We start from the raw sequence: 17,592 nt of genomic DNA, 5'->3' as shown, positions 1-17,592 counted from the left end.
CGGTTTAGTCAGGGTGTGTATGAGGGTTTAGTCAGGGTGTGTATGAGGGTTTAGTCAGGGTGTGTATGAGGGTTTAGTAAGGGTGTGTCTAAGATTCTGTTTAGGGTCTTTTTGAAGGTTTAGTTAGGGTGTGTATGAGGGTTTAGTCAGGGTGTGTATGAGGGTTTAGTTAGGGTGTGAATAACGGTTTAGTCAGGGTGTGTATGAGGGTTTAGTCAGGGTGTGTCTGAGATTATGTTTAGGGTCTATCTGAAGGTTTAGTTAGGGTGTGTCTGAGGGTTTAGTCAGGGTGTGTATGAGGGTTTAGTTATGGTGTGTATGAGGGTTTAGTTAGGGTGTGTATGTGGGTTTAGACAGGGTGTGTATGAGAGTTTAGTTATGGTGTGTATAAGGGTTTAGTCAGGGTGTGTGAATGTAAGGAACAGTAAATCTATTGTGTGGGATGTGGTTTCCAAAAGGACATTTGAATCTTTTTGCTTAGGCCATGGTACTGTCTTCTGACTCCTGTAGTACACACAGCTCATAAAATACTTTTTAAAGTGAGTGTCTCATCACTAGCAATAGTTCAGAGCAATTTTATGTAACCAGATCTCTCTGCAAATATGCTTAGGTTATATCTTAGGGTTTAGTTAGGGTGTGTCTGAGGGTTTAGTCAGGGTGTGTCTGAGATTCTGTTTAGCGTCTATCTGAGGGTTTAGTTAGGGTGTGTCTGAGAGTTTAGTCAGGGTGTGTCTGAGATTCTGTTTAGGGTCTATCTGAGGGTTTAGTTAGGGTGTGTATGAGGGTTTAGTTAGGGTGTGTATGAGGGTTTAGTCAGGGTGTGTATGAGGGTTTAGTCAGGGTGTGTATGAGGGTTTAGTAAGGGTGTGTCTAAGATTCTGTTTAGGGTCTTTTTGAAGGTTTAGTTAGGGTGTGTATGAGGGTTTAGTTAGGGTGTGTATGAGGGTTTAGTCAGGGTGTGTATGAGGGTTTAGTTAGGGTGTGAATAACGGTTTAGTCAGGGTGTGTATGAGGGTTTAGTCAGGGTGTGTATGAGGGTTTAGTCAGGGTGTGTATGAGGGTTTAGTAAGGGTGTGTCTAAGATTCTGTTTAGGGTCTTTTTGAAGGTTTAGTTAGGGTGTGTATGAGGGTTTAGTCAGGGTGTGTATGAGGGTTTAGTTAGGGTGTGAATAACGGTTTAGTCAGGGTGTGTATGAGGGTTTAGTCAGGGTGTGTCTGAGATTATGTTTAGGGTCTATCTGAAGGTTTAGTTAGGGTGTGTCTGAGGGTTTAGTCAGGGTGTGTATGAGGGTTTAGTTATGGTGTGTATGAGGGTTTAGTTAGGGTGTGTATGTGGGTTTAGACAGGGTGTGTATGAGAGTTTAGTTATGGTGTGTATAAGGGTTTAGTCAGGGTGTGTGAATGTAAGGAACAGTAAATCTATTGTGTGGGATGTGGTTTCCAAAAGGACATTTGAATCTTTTTGCTTAGGCCATGGTACTGTCTTCTGACTCCTGTAGTACACACAGCTCATAAAATACTTTTTATTTACTGGTGAGTGCACAAGTGTGTGTGTGGTTGTATGTATGTGTGTGTGTGTGTTTGTGTGTGTGTGTGTGGGTGGGTTTGTCAGAGCTGGGCTTGTTACCCTCAGATGAAGGGGGCAGACATATTTGGCTCTCTGGTCTCTCTGCTACAGTATCAGACGATACTCAGAGAGGTGAGGAGCTATTTGTCACTGACAGCCAATTTGACCAGCCCTGGTCCCAGGGCATTTTAATGGGATGCATTCTGCCTGCCGCTGAGGAAGCCTCCACCCAATTAACTGGAAAACCCCCTGTTTTTAGCAACTGTCATCTTCCCCCTCAAACTAGGTCTCCTGTAAAGTTTCTGTCTTGCGTAGATTACCTGTGAGGAGAGGGCCATGGTGTGTCCTCTGTGCAGTCTGCTGCTTATCTTACACCGCGTGCATTATTCTTGTAGAGTGTGTTGCAGATCGCAGTTGAACCAGAGCTTGCGTCTGCTTATGTCCAGACCCCCAGTTTTTCCAGTCCTCCCAGTCCCTGAACAGCATTGGGATTCTGTAGGTTTCGAATACCCCTTGCCCCATCAGACATTCATCACGTTTCCGCGGCGACTGGCTCGGTGCTGGCAATGTCTCCGTGTGAGGAGGCAGGGATAATTAATAGTGTGGGGAACTGAACATGCCTGTGTGAATTTAGTGAGTGGAGGAACATGTGTGTGTGTGTGTGTGTGCCTGTGTACAAATGTACATGTATTCTGTATTTTGTATTCTGTTCTGTTTTCCCAAAATGGTATAGCTTTCATGATTAGTATTGTTGTGTTGGTGTTGGTGTGAGTGGGTTGGTATTAGTGTTGTTGGGTTTATGTTATTATTGTTGTGTTGGTGTTAGTGTTGTCGGGTTGGTGTTAGTGTTGTTGGGTTGGTGTTGCCGTTGTCGGGTAGGTGTTAGTGTTGTTGGGTTGGTGTTAATGTTGTCGGATTGATGTTAGTGTTGTTGGGTTGGTGTTAGCGTTGTTGGGTTGGCGTTAATGTTGTTGGGTTAGTGTTAGTGTTGTTGGGTTGGTGTTATTGTTGTCGGGTTAGTGTTAGTGTTGTCGGGTTGGTGTTGTCGGGTTGGTATTAATGTTGTTGGGTTGGTGTTATTGTTGTCGGGATGGTTAGTGTTGTCGGGTTGGTATTAGTGTTGTCGGGTTGGTATTAGTGTTGTTGGGTTGGTGTTAGCATTGTTGGGTTGGTGTTAGTGTTGCTGGATTGGTGTTAATGTTGTTTGGCTAGTGTTAGTGTTGTTGGGTTGATAGGAGTGTGTGTGTGTGTGTGTGTGTGTGTGTGTGTGTGTGTGTGTGTGTGTGTGTATGGCTGGGGTTTTTTTGTCCATCAGGGCATAAAAAGCAGTTCTGGGAGTGTGAGAACTATAAGGTGTCAGACAGGGACAGGGGTCCCCGGATCTCATTATGGACTCTGGGACCAGGGCACTGGAGCTCAAACACACACTGGATGAAGGTCATGCCCTGCTAAATGATGGATTAGTGACACAATCTCTCCAGCCAACGTATACCTATCCCTGTGTGTGTGTGAGCATGTGTGTGTGTGTGTGTTTGCATATACTATCGCATATGCTAGTTATCCCAGAAGTGCTGGTGTGTGTGTATGTGTGTGTATATGTGCCAAGTGACACAGACACAGCAGACACTCTTGTGAGCAGAAACCACTCATCTAAGCCTGCAATCTGCTCTGCTATTTTCAATTACCCTGCTCCCCTGATGCTATTCTAATATGCAGAGCCTGTATGTGTGTGGTGTGTGTGTGTGTGTGTGTGTGTGTGTGTGTGTGTGTGTGTGTGTGCACGCCTCTCATGTGGCTTTGGGACAAGTGGTTGCTTTATTGGCTGAGGGATATGCCTACACACCTCCTGATTGGCTAAGGGATATGTCTACTCTCCTTCTGATTGGCTGAGGGATATGCCTACTCTCCTCCTGATTGGCTCCCACCCCAGTTCCATTCCATCAGACCTGTCATGAGCTAGACTTCAGCCCTGCACCACATCCATCAGCACTCACCTCCATGATCAGGCTTACTGAGGGAACACACACACACACACACTCATAAATATAGATGTACGTACATACATACACGCACACATATACACACTCATACATACATACACAGTCAGACACACACACATACTCCTACATACACACACATATAAACACTCATACATACATACAAAAGCACCCCCCCCCCAACACACACACACACATACACTCATACACACACGCACTCAATCCTGTTCCCTCATGTTTAATGGTTAATCAGTTTGAGATTAAACATTCAGCCACATTCAAATTTGCCATCTGATTGGTCCCTGTTTCGTGAGTGCTGGGTCTTTCTGGCTGCTCTCTGGGTGCTGGTAATTCTGAATCATTTCATGAAAGCATTTTTATATTTTTTCCTTCTTTGCTCATGTTTAAGCTCGCTGGGTTTGTTTGGTATCAGTTAGTGTCTGGGTTCTGATTTCATTAAGATCTGCAGTTCTGCTGTCTACAGGTTATGACAGCTTATCTCCGCTTATCTTAAATACGACTGCAGTAACGTGAAGGTTGATCACTTTCTGAATTCACTGCGTAGCCCAGTGAAGACAACACCTGCTCTCTGACAAAAGCATTCACAAGGAACTCAAGCGTTTAATGAGGTCTTGCTGTAGATTGTCTTGTTGTAGAAGATATATAAATATGTTAAGCTCAAACTGTCAGATAGCTAAGTGGAATCATTGTGGCATAATGAACCTTCTCTGGTCCTGTAGTACTGGGTGCTGTTCTGGACCAAAGCATCTGGCACACGAGACTGCAGCTTTAACTTTGCTGTTCTCAAAATGTCACGCATCACAAACCCAGACAAATTCACTTGATAAAAATACACAACTCATTCTCACGAGAATCACTGCTGAGTGTCATTTTACAAAAAAAAAAAAAAAAAAAGGGACGTTAATCAAATAAATTAATCAAATTGCAATGCTGGATGATACACGAGTAGTTGATCTTTGAGCATGTGACTCTGAGGGACTAAGACGGAGCAGCAGGACAGATGTCTGCTGGATGCCTCATAACCTTAACGCGACTCAGCACATTTCAGAGTCTTGCTCAGCACAAAACTCTGGAGTTTGGTTGCAGTGCTGTTATGTGTTTTACATATTTATGATGCACTGAAACTAGCCGAATTGCTAATACTTGACTTGTCTCTTGATCAGTGTAGATATAAAGATAAACCTGATATATCAAATACAGTAGTAATAGCAGCTTCACTATTAATAGCAGATTCAGTAGTTATAGCAGATTCAGTAGTAATAGCAGATTCAGTAGTTATAGTAAAGTCTGTAGTAATAGCAGATTCAGCAGTTATAGCAGATTCAGTAGTAATAGCAGTTTTAGTAGTTATAGCAGATTCAGTAGTAATAGCAGATTCGGCAGTTATATCAGATTCAGTAGTGATATCAGATTCAGTAGTAATAGCAGATTCAGCAGTTATAGCAGATTCAGTAGTTATAGCAGAACATTTTCTTCTCCTTCAGATTAGAAACAATCACCTTCTTTGCTCATCTCTCTGTGTGAAGGCACATATGTCTTATATCTCTCTCATATCTCCTCGTAATCTTTGTAATCTCATACCTGATGTCTCAATAGATATCCTGAAAGAGATCGGGTAGTTAACATTCGGTCGACCTCATTCTCTGATTCATCATGAGTAATAAACGATACAGAAGAATAAAGCTTTTTTTTCCTGATTTGTGCTGTACTTAATCTAGTCATTTCAGGCACAGACTGTATGGTTGTGTTTTAGGTGAGGCACCTGCAATTTGAAAGGGGCTTTTTGACGATGCACTCTGACAGCGTGACGCTGTGTCAGAGATACAGTGGGCGGGGTGTGCAGAATTGTCACACACTGCATGTTCTGAGCTCTGGTGCACGCCTGCTGCACAAGTACACTGCTAGCACGGCACGCAGAACCGAAAGAAAGGTAAGACTCACAAATTTGCAAGTAAAGAGATCCCTGTTTACCTAATGAGTGTTTCTGCATCTGTTTATATATTGGCCATTTTCTCCATTCAGTGTTTGATTGGAGATTTGCACGGCTACTTAAAATGAGTTTAGTTTCCAGAAACATTTGTTTACTTGTTTCCATCAACATTTCTTACCATTCAAGTTCTTTTCCAGTTCTTAGATTTTATAAGGAGGATTCTTTTGTAAAGAATGTGTTGTGTTGTGCTGCTGTTTCTGTAATAATAGACACCTTTATCAGTTCCGTACAGTGGCATGTGTCACATGTACTGCACACAAAGACCTCACACTGACTTTCACGCGGTAATTTGTGAGCACAAGGTATGCCAACAGAAGTCAAAGGGATCAAAATAATAGTGGGAAATAGTACAATTGGTCTGTGATCTGTCATGAAAATCATGCCTGCTGCTAACCCATCATGTAAAGCTGTTCTGATTGCAAGAAAATGATTGTCCCTGTAAATGTGTCCTTGGACATGAGTTAATGCCTGTCTTTACCGTTAAAAAGGTTATTCTCCAAATACCCCGCTACCTTGGGTTAGTTCAAAGATCCTCTAGCCGTACCTGATGCAAATTGGGTTTAGATTGGTGTTAAAAGTAGGGGAATTGCAGAGATTAAGTTCAAGAAGGAAGGGTCACATGAATTTGTGGACAGTTATTTACCTGCACCAAAACAGGCACCTACCGACCTTTAGATACAACTCCTCAGTAAAGTGATGACCTACCATCATTAGATAACACCTCCTCAGTAAAGTGATGACCTATCGACCTTTAGATACACCTCCTCAGTAAAGTGATGACCTACCGACCTTTAGATACACCTCCTCAGTAAAGTGATGACCTACCATCATTAGGTAACATCTCCTCAGCCAGTAGAGAGTCTTTCTCACTATAACAGCCTCTTCTCTTCAAGAGGAAAATCATTTTTAATCACACGATTAACTCCCCCCATTAACATTCAGAGAGACAACCCTAACATTGCTCATATCTGTAATATAAATGACACACAAGCAAGCATTTCCAGTGATATATAGAAACAGACTGTGCGTACACCAACAAATAGAGCAACACTTTTAAACAAAATTAATTTTCCACTTATTTTTAGTAGCAGAGTACATGACATTTAAACATTAATGCCATTTAAGGCCTTAATTAAGACATTTAGTAGCAGAGTACATGACATTAAGACAGTTTGATTCCCCAATAAAAGTATATTAGATGAGAAAAATTAAATACATTTAAGAAATGGAGGATGCAACAGGATGTCCGCCTTCCATGATATTCCTTCAGGACATTGATTCAATGTGTTTTTCTAGAAATCCCTACAGGACATTCCTTCAGAACATTCCTTCAGTGCATCCATCTAACTGCTTAAAATTATGATGCCCTCTCTCTGCTTAGGACAAGTGATAGTCAGACCGTATTGTTCAGAATTAGCTGTGTGAATACATCCTTCAGAAATACAGCCTTCACACGCCTTCAGTGCAGGAACCTTAATACGGGTAAGGAGTGTTGACAGATGGCAGTAATTTGCATATGGTAGCATTTGTTTATTTAGCATGGTCTGCCTCATCTGCGGCTGTGTACTGTAACCCAGGTGATGTGTGAAAGGGAGAGATTTGACTACAGTGCATTTACGCATCACTCCCAGGCTGAGAGCAGTCAGTGCGTGATGATTTGTGTGCTCTGGGAAGTGTTCTGGTCTCCGAGCCGCAGCCGGCCGAAGGCTGCTGTCACTCACATGAAAAGCTTGCCGGCTGTATTTTTTTTAAAGGGCGCAGAGCGTCTCATGCCTCAGCAGACGAGACTTACAGAGGGAGGGTCTCTCGGCATCTCCTTACTTTGTGTGAGAGGTCGTTTTCTCCTCATCACTTCCAAAATCCACCGCTTGGCCCTGAGGACAAAGGTTGGTGTCCTGTTACCTTCTGTTTGTGGACCCGGAGACATACGCGTCCAGTTCGGTTTCTTCTTGGGTGTGTTTGTCACCATTTTCTGCAATAATTATGACGGATATGACGGATAGGTAACATCATTATGTCCAGAATGGCAAGAAAATGAACTGCTGTTGTAATGTTAATGCATTTCTACCCAAAATCGTATCTGTCATGATTTTAATGATTCCAGTTTTAGCATTTTGTCATCAGGTATCAGGCTTTGAGTTTGAGTATCAACCAATCAAACATTTTTTATTTATATAACACATTTCTAAGACAAAGTTACAAAGTGCTGTACACTCAAAGTTAAAGGGAATAAAACACACACACAGAAGACAAACAGATTGGACTTTAGAAGCAGCTGGTGGTTGAAACCACTCTTTTGTCTATCTACTACACATCTTTGCTGTTAATTGCTTTATTATTAAGTGCTGTTTCTAGCAGTGCATAATTCTGGGTAAACAGAATCCCACCCACACACAGATGCAGGCAGCACTGTTCCACACCACTCTCCAGACTTCATGAGAGCTACTGAATAATACAAGATTTTTAATCAGCAACCCACCATCAACACACACACACACACACACACACACACACACACACACACACACACACACACACACACACATACACAGAGAGAGAGAGAGAGAGAGAGAGAGTGACAGTGTAAATTTTGTGTACTGTGTGTTCAGCTTCTATTAGCAGTTATGTTCCGGACTGCTGTTTTTTCTGCTGGTTACGAAGCTAACTGATCCCAGAAAAGGGGATCTGTAATAAGAGTGGGCATGTGTCAGGTGACTGGGGTTTGGAGGGAAGCTTCACAGTGACACACGTTTTAGACAGCACATTCTGTAGCACAACGTTCCACCCAAACCGGCCGTGTGAAGGCGTTCCGTCCTCTTTTTGCTTGAGTAATACCTTTTTCCCATAGAGAGAAAATGTCATTCTTATCTTTCTGAGTTAGCTTTAGATATTCAGATTCTGAACACAGGCAGAGCATGTTAGAATGGTCATTTCATACCAAGCAAGTAACTTGGAAGCACTTGTCAATAACAGATTGTGACTTCTGCACCGAGGGGACACAGGCTATATCTATGGAATGGGAAATGTGGAATGGGAAAATAACTTATGGTTTCGCGAAGGAGGAGGATGTTGATTCTACAGAGATACAAGAAACATTAGTTTATGTTCACACGCAGGCACACACACACACACACACACACACACACACACACCCTCTCTCTCTCTCTAAACACATGGTCTTTTTAAAATATGGTGTGACTACTACAGACCTGCAGAGGTTCCCCTGCCAGTTCATTATTCTGTCATGCTGAACCCAGAAGCACACAGTGTGGCACCAGTCTATGCCCTTCTCAAGATTTCTTCTGCCACTGTGTGCTCACTGCTCTAGTCCTGTTTTGCATCTAATTATCACCCACAGTCTGCTGCTGAACAATGAGATAATGACTAACAAAGGCTTCCTTCACCCCATGCATCCAGAGCACACAGCCTCCCTTCAGGACCACTGATACACCAGTGATTTCCAAGGTCTCAGGATACAGAGGACGATACGGAGAATGGCGCTTTCAGCCACGGCTTCAAGGTTGTGTGTCCCTAACTTTTCTGACCCTAATTTAAAATCGAGGGAGGAGAGTGTGACTTAGACCCTGGAAGGAGCGGAGCCTCATCTGGAAGAGCTCTGCTGTATTAATAGCAATGGAGAGTGTGAGTGTGAGTTGAAAATCCATTGTCCGGAATGTCGATGGTAAACACTCGCTCCTGCTCCGAGAGGAGCCAATTCCACAGTGTTTCTCTCGCAGATCAAAGGCAGCGTTCAGAGAACAGCAACTCCAGCCCAACAATACTCCCCATGAATAATGGAGGAATTCTGCCTGGGTCTTTATTTCTGAAGAGAGTATTACAAACCGCCAGCATACTTGCTAATCTCCTATCATTTGAAGATAAGAGACACCCTGGCTTTTGGACAAACCGCATCCTTTGGCGTCAATGTGAGCAGACAGCGAGGTCAACGGCCTGAGTGTAGTTTGGGCTTTCTCTCGGAGCTGGAAATCTGTCCAGAGTTCCGTACACACCAGAGGAAAGGAGGTTAGTGGCCTTCACAAACAACACTCCGGTGCTTCCTGTCTCCTGTTATCATGCCAGATCAGACACGCGGTCCTGCAGTCTGCAAACGCATAATGAAGCATTAGTTTTCAACCAAAGATGCATTTTTCTGCACCCCTGGGGAACATTCTCAGTAACCAGAGAAACCCCTCTAAGAGCAGACAACTGCCTGGGTGTCTCTTTCATTTTCCTCTGTCTTTGAGAGTATTACATTAGTTCTAGGCCAGAGGTGCATTACTGAACAAGAAAGACATGAATTCCAGCATTAAACGGGCTGAAATGATTAAACTGACATTTGTGCAGCTGCCTGATTTTATGTGTCTGTGAAGTCCTGTTTTAATCCTGCTGTGGTGATCTGCAATGTCCCAGAGATACTGGCGGTCACTAGACACTTTGGTGCCACCACAGCACAAACACTCCATTGCTATTCAGGACTGTGAATCAATGCCATACTGTGAGGTGTGAGTCCCTGCGGCTGTTGTTCTGTGCCAGGTGATAGCAGAACATTTACATCAAAGCCCTCGGCAGCATCTTACACAGAGCAACACAGAATTTCCGTCATATTCCCAAGGCAGGCGAGGGTAGGAGGTTTGCACAGGGAGTCTTATTGGTACAGCATGGTGCATTTGCCCTGATGGGAACTCGAAGCCCAGAAAGGTAGCACCATCACCCACCACAGTACACCAGCCACAGTGTGTCTGCAAGATCGATGACAAACTATTCACGAGAAAGATAAGACTGAAGGGCCCGAGAGCAGGGGATTTTGGAAGAGAGTTGGAGTGGAGCTGAGGGTGGAGGTGTGGGCAGAGCTGAGGGTGGAGCTGAGGGATGAGCTGTGGGTGGAGCTGGGAGAGCTGAGTGTGAAGCTGAAGGTGGAGGTGTGGGTGGAGCTGAGAGTGGAGGTGTGAGTAGAGGTGTGGGTGGAGCTGAGGGTGGAGGTGTGGGTGGAGCTGGGGCAAAGCTGCTGGACTGAGGAGTTAGGATTGAGAAACCTCTCCCTTGCTCTCTCCTGTTCTCTCTCTCTCTCTCTCTCTCTCTCTCTCTCTCTCTCTATCATAAATTAAGTGAGCCAATAGCTGGCTGTTTTACCATTAAGGGACTTTAGTTGGTTATACATATTCTTATGATGGCATGCTGGGCTTAAGAACATATTTGTTAATAATTTAGACTTAATTTGGATAGAAGTGTATTCCGTTTAACATTCAGTAAACCTTGGTGGCTGTAGGTAAGTGGGATATGGGTAAGTAACCCCCGACACACACACACAATGTATTATGACCATAGTGGAGTTTTATGACTATTTTATTACACTGTAGTATTTATGTCCGTGTCAGGCAACAGATACACAGGTGGGTTTTAAACATTGATTTGCTGTGCATTATTAATAATTTCTTTCCGTGTTTTTTCCTCTCGGTGTCACAGATAAGGGATTTTCACTGGCAAGCTACTAGTTCTTTCTGAACTTACCATCCAGCTTTCAGTTGTGAAGGTTTCTGCGTGGTGGTTTTGTCGTTGTGTGTGTGTAGGGGGGGTTATTTGGGCAGGGTTTTTAGGATCTGTTCATGAACAGTCACACCCAGCCCTCTCCAAATCTTCCTGCTGGGCTGTGATGACATCTGTGTAATCCCAGAGGCCTCTACACAACACAATAAACCTGTAAACACAATAAACACAATAAACAGACACATAATTCACTGTCTTAAGGACGCACTCGCTGTCTTAAGGACACACTCGAAGCATCCCTGACTCTGACATAACTCAATGTCTTAAGGATACACTCGAAGCGTCCCTGACTCTAACATAACTCACTGTCTTAAGGACACACTCGAAGCGTCCCTGACTCTAACATAACTCAGTGTCTTAAGGACACACTCGAAGCATCCCTGACTCTGACATAGCTCACTGTCTTAAGGACACACTCGAAGCGTCCCTGACTCTGACATAGCTCACTGTCTTAAGGACACACTCGAAGCGTCCCTGACTCTGACATAACTCAATGTCTTAAGGACACAGTCGAAGCGTCCCTGACTCTGACATAGCTCACTGTCTTAAGGACACACTCGAAGCGTCCCTGACTCTGACATAACTCAATGTCTTAAGGACACACTCGAACCGTCCCTGACTCTGACATAACTCAGTGTCTTAAGGACACACTCGAAGCGTCCCTGACTCTGACATAACTCAATGTCTTAAGGACACACTCGAAGCATCCCTGACTCTGACATAGCTCACTGTCTTAAGGACACACTCGAAGCGTCCCTGACTCTGACATAACTCAGTGTCTTAAGGACACACTCGAAGCGTCCCTGACTCTGACATAACTCAGTGTCTTAAGGACACAGTCGAAGCGTCCCTGACTCTGACATAGCTCACTGTCTTAAGGACACACTCGAAGCGTCCCTGACTCTGACATAACTCAGTGTCTTAAGGACACAGTCGAAGCGTCCCTGACTCTGACATAACTCAGTGTCTTAAGGACACACTCGACGCGTCCCTGACTCTGACATAACTCAATGTCTTAAGGACACACTCGAAGCGTCCCTGACTCTGACATAACTCAGTGTCTTAAGGACACAGTCGAAGCATCCCTGACTCTGACATAACTCAGTGTCTTAAGGACACACTCCCTGACTCTTTGGTTGCCTTGTTTACTGCTGCAGTCCTGCTGGGGAAACAGATCTAATCACCAGCCTGGTCGTGCTGGACACATTCCAGTCGCCCAGCTCTGGGCAGGCTGTGATGGAGTTGAGATCCGCACGCCTGCCGATTACGAGACAGCACCACGGGTGTGGTGGGGGGTTTCAGGCACCCTGCCACCTTCTCAATGCCAGTCAGACAGAAACAGTGAGCGTGCGGTGGCACAGCTGGCACATTGCTGCCTGGAACGCGAGATGGAGAGGAAGACCTCGAGGAAGGTGTCTCTTCCTGTCTCAGACACACAGGAGGTGTGGCATGTTCTACCAGTGCCTGGGCTTCTCCTCTCTCTCTCCTGTTATTCTCACTGATTGGACAATCCATTTCTAATGTGTTCTTATTGTGAAATGCTTTCAGAAGTGGCTAGAGCCGCACATAATGTTCCAAATCCTGTAATTTGTCTGAATAATTTCTGACAATAAGTCCAAATCTCTGTCTCTCTCGTTTTTGTTTTGAAAAATGTTTCAAATGCAGTGATCTTTACAGGCCATAATTACGCATTCATCATCTTTATCTGCAGCAAAGTGAACGAAAAATCTTCAAATGCAAACTCAATATGGTCTAAACCCAGAACGGACCTGTGACCATTTCTCCAGATGCCTGTTATGATATTTCATGCCGTCTGGGTTCCTCTGATGCTCTGCGGTTCTCTGTGCAATGCCGGCTTGATGGTTTAATCTCATCTGTCAGCTGCAGTTCTGAGAACAGAACGTTTAGACTAGCGAGCAGACAGAACTGGGTCTGAATATCAGGTAAATGGTGTCATTTGCAGATTATGTAATATTTCATCCCATTACTGTGTCAAGCAGTGAAATGATCAGATTGGTCTTAATTCCGCCGTGAGCACTGTGCTTAATCTCGGACGGCTGACTGAGAGGTTTGTGCCTTTGGCCTAAAAGCCTCATTCATCAGTGGTATTGATGTGGTATTCCTTAACAGGGAAAACTGTGATTCTCCACTGTAACACTACCTGACAAACTCACAAAGAACACAGGACTCACAAAGACATAAGCAGAGAAGATACATATGCTTTTTGACATTGTCGGGAGAAACAAATGTGTAAAAAAAATGACAGCAATGTGTTTTCGTTGGATGTTTGGAATTATTCAGCCCCTAAACACTCAAAAGAGTCGATGATGCCTGAGAAGGTGTTTTGTGGAGTAGATTAGTAGTGACAAGTCAGAAACAAAGGCTGGATAATGTTTCTCAAAATGAGAAAATGTTGGGCTGTAAGTATGAACCCTTGAAAAACTGATAGAAAACAGGACACAGACAGTAATGAGCAGAAGGGCATCCTGGTTTCTGTTTGTACTGTACCCTCCCCTTTCCTGATAGTGCCACTCTGAGTGCTCTGAACTTTAGGCAGGGCAAAGCTTTTGAAACTAATTACTGTGTTATTTTTTTTATCTCACCTCCAGACTTCAATCTGAAAAAAGCACAATTGGGTGGTGGCTGATTGATCCTGACACCTTACCAGATTTCTACTGCATTATTTCACTGTATTCTCCTCCTCTCCGCTAATATTACTCCTCTCCTCTCCTCTGCTGTTTTCTCCTCTCCTCTTAGCTGGTAGCTGGCAGGTTTGGACACCAGTGAGATGGAGGTTAAATTTCCATTCCTCTCTGAGTAGCTGTCCAAATCAGTCAGACCAATTTGGTGAACAAACACAGATCAGTCGTTACCTTGTCAAACATTAAAATCCAGTTTGATGTGGAGATGCATCATTGTTCCAGACAGCAAGTTTTAGGAAGTCTGTCCTCTTCTTCATCTTCAGTCAGATAACATACAAAATGTAAGCGTTTTTTGTAATGAGCGGTTGGTATTTACATCAGTACTGGGCGAGCCACATCGCCGCCAGTAAACTGCCTGTTTAGTTGTATACTTGCTGGTTGTGCACTGTTCCACAGACGAGGCCAATGTGGACGAGTCACGTCTACACGTGTCACCTCTGAACAGTGCTACAGCCTAAGAGCACCGAAGAAACGTCAGTGCCGGAAACAGCCGCCGTAATGAGTGTGTGTACCGTAACATCGAATGTGTAATGAGGCCGCTAATGAGAGAGCACAAGTGTGAGTGAAGATAGAATTTATTTAAGAATAATCCAGGCCAGTCATGGGCAAGCAGGTGTATCAGAGGCAGCAAAGAGGCAAAGTAACAAAAACAAACAAAAAAGTCCACGTTTCTGCATGTCTGTTTATGTCCACGACTCTGTCATCAGGTAGTGCAGTCACAGGCAGCCATAACATCACAGTAATAGTCAATATTTATGTAGCACATTTAAAGGACCTAAGTGCTAAATGTATATAAGGCTGAACTACAGACACGAGGCCAATGTCTTAGTAAAAACATTCCTCACACAACCAGAACTTCATGGCTATAAAAGAACACCAAAATCCAGAATGCTTTGCAAACTCAAGTGCCTGGTTCCATTAGCTCCACGTCTCAGAGCTGCTGTATGTCCAGAGCTGTGCATTAGCTTTAGGTTGAAAACACCTTAATCAGTGATTACGGTTTATTGTTCAGATCTCGTAGACTAAATTACTGCAATTACCTGATGAGAAGGCATAACTCTCAGAGAGTAAAACTTACCTGCGAAATATGCCTGGACTGGTGACCTTGGTGTAGTGATGACAGCATAAAAGTGCACCATCAGGGGCTTTGGCAGGTCCCTTACTGTGCCTTCATGGTGATGGGGCTGATGTTCTGCTCTCACTTGAGGGCACTGATGATGGTGATGCCCAGACAGATTCCACAGTGACAACTGAGCAGTCTCCCCGATGGATGGGATGGAGTCTCCCAGAGTGATGGGGGTGGGGTTTCCCAGAGTGATGGGGGTGGGGTTTCCCAGAGTGATGGTGGCAGTGTCTCCCAGAATTATGGGGGTGGGGTTTCCCAGAGTGATGGGGGCTCCTAAATGTGACTTTTTAACCATGAAAAGTTTCTGCCTTTTTGGTTCCTAAATGTTAACAGCATAGCAAAGATTACTGTCCTGGAAAAAAGACCACAGGTTCAAATCCATCTGTGTTTCAATGAATCCAGGTGATGGACACACCTGTTCTTCTGTGTGCACTAACCTTGTATTGAAGAGGGTATGTCTCTAAAATCTGATTGGAAGAATAGAAGCTTCCATTTCTAGTATTGATTTTACCAAACCCAGACTCACACAGACTCAGGTAGGGGTTCTCCATGACTCAGGTAGGGGTTCTCCATGACTCAGGTAGGAGTTTGCCATGACTCAGGTAGGGGTTCGCCACGACTCCAGTAGGCGTTCGCCATGGCTCAGGTAGGGGTTCTCCATGCTGTGTCTTTACATAACTCGTGGTTTTCATTCCTAGTTAAGGGCACCCAGTTCTCTCCATATTATTTTTTTCCTAGTCTAACTTGCCATCAGGTATAAGATCAGGAATCTATCAGACCAGGTATCTATCACACCAGGTGTCTAATACACCAGGTATCTATCAGACCCTTTTACGTACGACAGCTTCTGTAAGAGAATATTTCTTCTTCATATCTTTTCGAAGTCCTACCTCATTTCATGTAGATCTAAAAAGTTATTATATAATTTCTGGCAGTTATTGAAAGCATAGAATTAGAATTTTTTTTTTTAGCAGGTTGTTAAGTCGCCCACTGGAAGATGAAAAGGACCTGGAGTGCAGGCCTTGGCTTGAATGTTTTTATCAATATTTCACATTTCATACTGTATGTAGAACAGCATTCAAAAATCTTTCCACCACAATAAAGGTCCTCTGCCGTGAAGTCATAAAGCAAACCTTGTGAAGGCCCGCCCAGCGAGATCTCCTTCAGCGCTCGTGGGAGAGCAGGTGGCAGACGCCCCCTGGACCACATGTCTCGCTCTCATTACTTATTGACCAACAGCTGAGACTTCTCTTCATCTGACCTTCTCCGTTTCAGACAGAGCCCCCACCTTTGTATCGAACAGTCCCCCGGACAGCAGCACAGCTACATCAGCATTTGCTTGCTTGCTGCGAATTTGCTTGGTGCATTTAAGACTACAGACTGTGATTCTGTTTTTAATAAAATGGAAAACAGTTCTGAATATACAATATTAGCCTTATTGTGGACTTGTTTATTGTACGATGAAAGGTATGTAGGCCTGTGTTGCGTTATATTGTGATATTGGGCAGAGTGGTTACCACTCTGGTTTATTGGCAACGCCTCTTGTTTCTCATAAGATGAGAAATGTAATGTTGCTGATGTCTCATAAAGCTTGTATATCCTCTCTCTCTCTCTCTCACTCACTCTCTCTATCGTGGAATCTGCTGACTCTGTTGGTTAAGCAGAACCTCATTATGAAGTCAAGACCTCCCATCTAAAGGGCATCTGTTCATCCCTACTAACTCCTGGCTTCAAACAGGAAGTTGGAGAGTTATTTCGGTCCCTAATGGTCTGGGGCTTCTTATCTGTCTTTATGATCAGTTGATTAAGTAACGCGTTGCTCACTGGGACGGCAGTGCTGCTGGAGCTGTTGAGGTTACCTCAAGGTGAGATGTAATCAGCTCTGTGTCCAGCCTGCTGGGCCGAGTGTAATTACACTCAAGGGTTTTTAAAGATGGGTTGTAGATGCTTAAATGGGTGGTGGGGGTTCAGCAAGGAGAAATAACTTCAGATCTGAGAAAGCCTTGCATTTGTCATGTTAACTGCACTGTCAGGGACCACGTGGCTGTACCTGCTTGGGTTAGATATCTCCGTGCTGTTTGAGCATGATCTGGTCGCTGTTCAATACCTGCTCTCGGAAGAATCATTTCGCTGGTGAGAAGCTCAGCGCTGTTCCCGCTCAGTTCTCCAAGCTTTTCTGTTGAATTTGTGAAGTTTGTCACTGGAGACAGATACAGGTGTTGTAACCTGAGACAGGTGAAGGTGTTGTAATCTGAGACAAGTGTAGAGTGTTGTAACCTGAGACAGGTGAAGGTGTTGTAACCTGAGACAAGTGTAGTGTTGTAACCTGAGACAAATGTAGAGTGTTGTAACCTGAGACAGGTGAAGGTGTTGTAACCTGAGACAAGTGTAGAGTGTTGTAACCTGAGACAGGTGAAGGTGTTGTAACCTGAGACAGGTGAAGGTGTTGTAACCTGAGACAAGTGTAGAGTGTTGTAACCTGAGACAAGTGTAGAGTGTTGTAACCTGAGACAGGTGAAGGTGTTGAAACCTGAGACAAGTGTAGAGTGTTGTAACCTGAGACAGGTGAAGGTGTTGTAACCTGAGACAGGTGAAGGTGTTGTAACCTGACACAAGTGTAGAGTGTTGTAACCTGAGACAGGTGA

The 17,592-nt window shown here is 44.1% G+C and overlaps 1 protein-coding gene across 7 annotated transcripts in view; it reads left to right on the top strand.

The window, feature by feature from the left end:
- Positions 1-17,592, top strand: part of thsd7ba (thrombospondin, type I, domain containing 7Ba) — a 154,022-nt gene that overhangs the window by 4,408 nt on the left and 132,022 nt on the right. Inside the window, exons 1-2 of one of the 7 annotated variants that reach the window (XM_035523605.2) lie at positions 5,434-5,515; positions 7,330-7,461. The exons of the other annotated variants lie outside the window; for them this stretch is intronic. The gene's annotated coding sequence lies outside the window, so the exon portion shown is untranslated. Of the gene's footprint in view, positions 1-5,433; positions 5,516-7,329; positions 7,462-17,592 lie in introns of those variants that run through there. 7 annotated transcript variants of the gene reach the window in all.

This window comes from Electrophorus electricus, chromosome 4 (genome assembly GCF_041902795.1).
Source record: "Electrophorus electricus isolate QZ-2024a chromosome 4, ASM4190279v1, whole genome shotgun sequence".
NCBI lineage: Eukaryota > Metazoa > Chordata > Actinopteri > Gymnotiformes > Gymnotidae > Electrophorus > Electrophorus electricus.
Note: the sequence above shows the minus strand (reverse complement) of the source record. Positions and strands in the feature narration are given on the sequence as shown.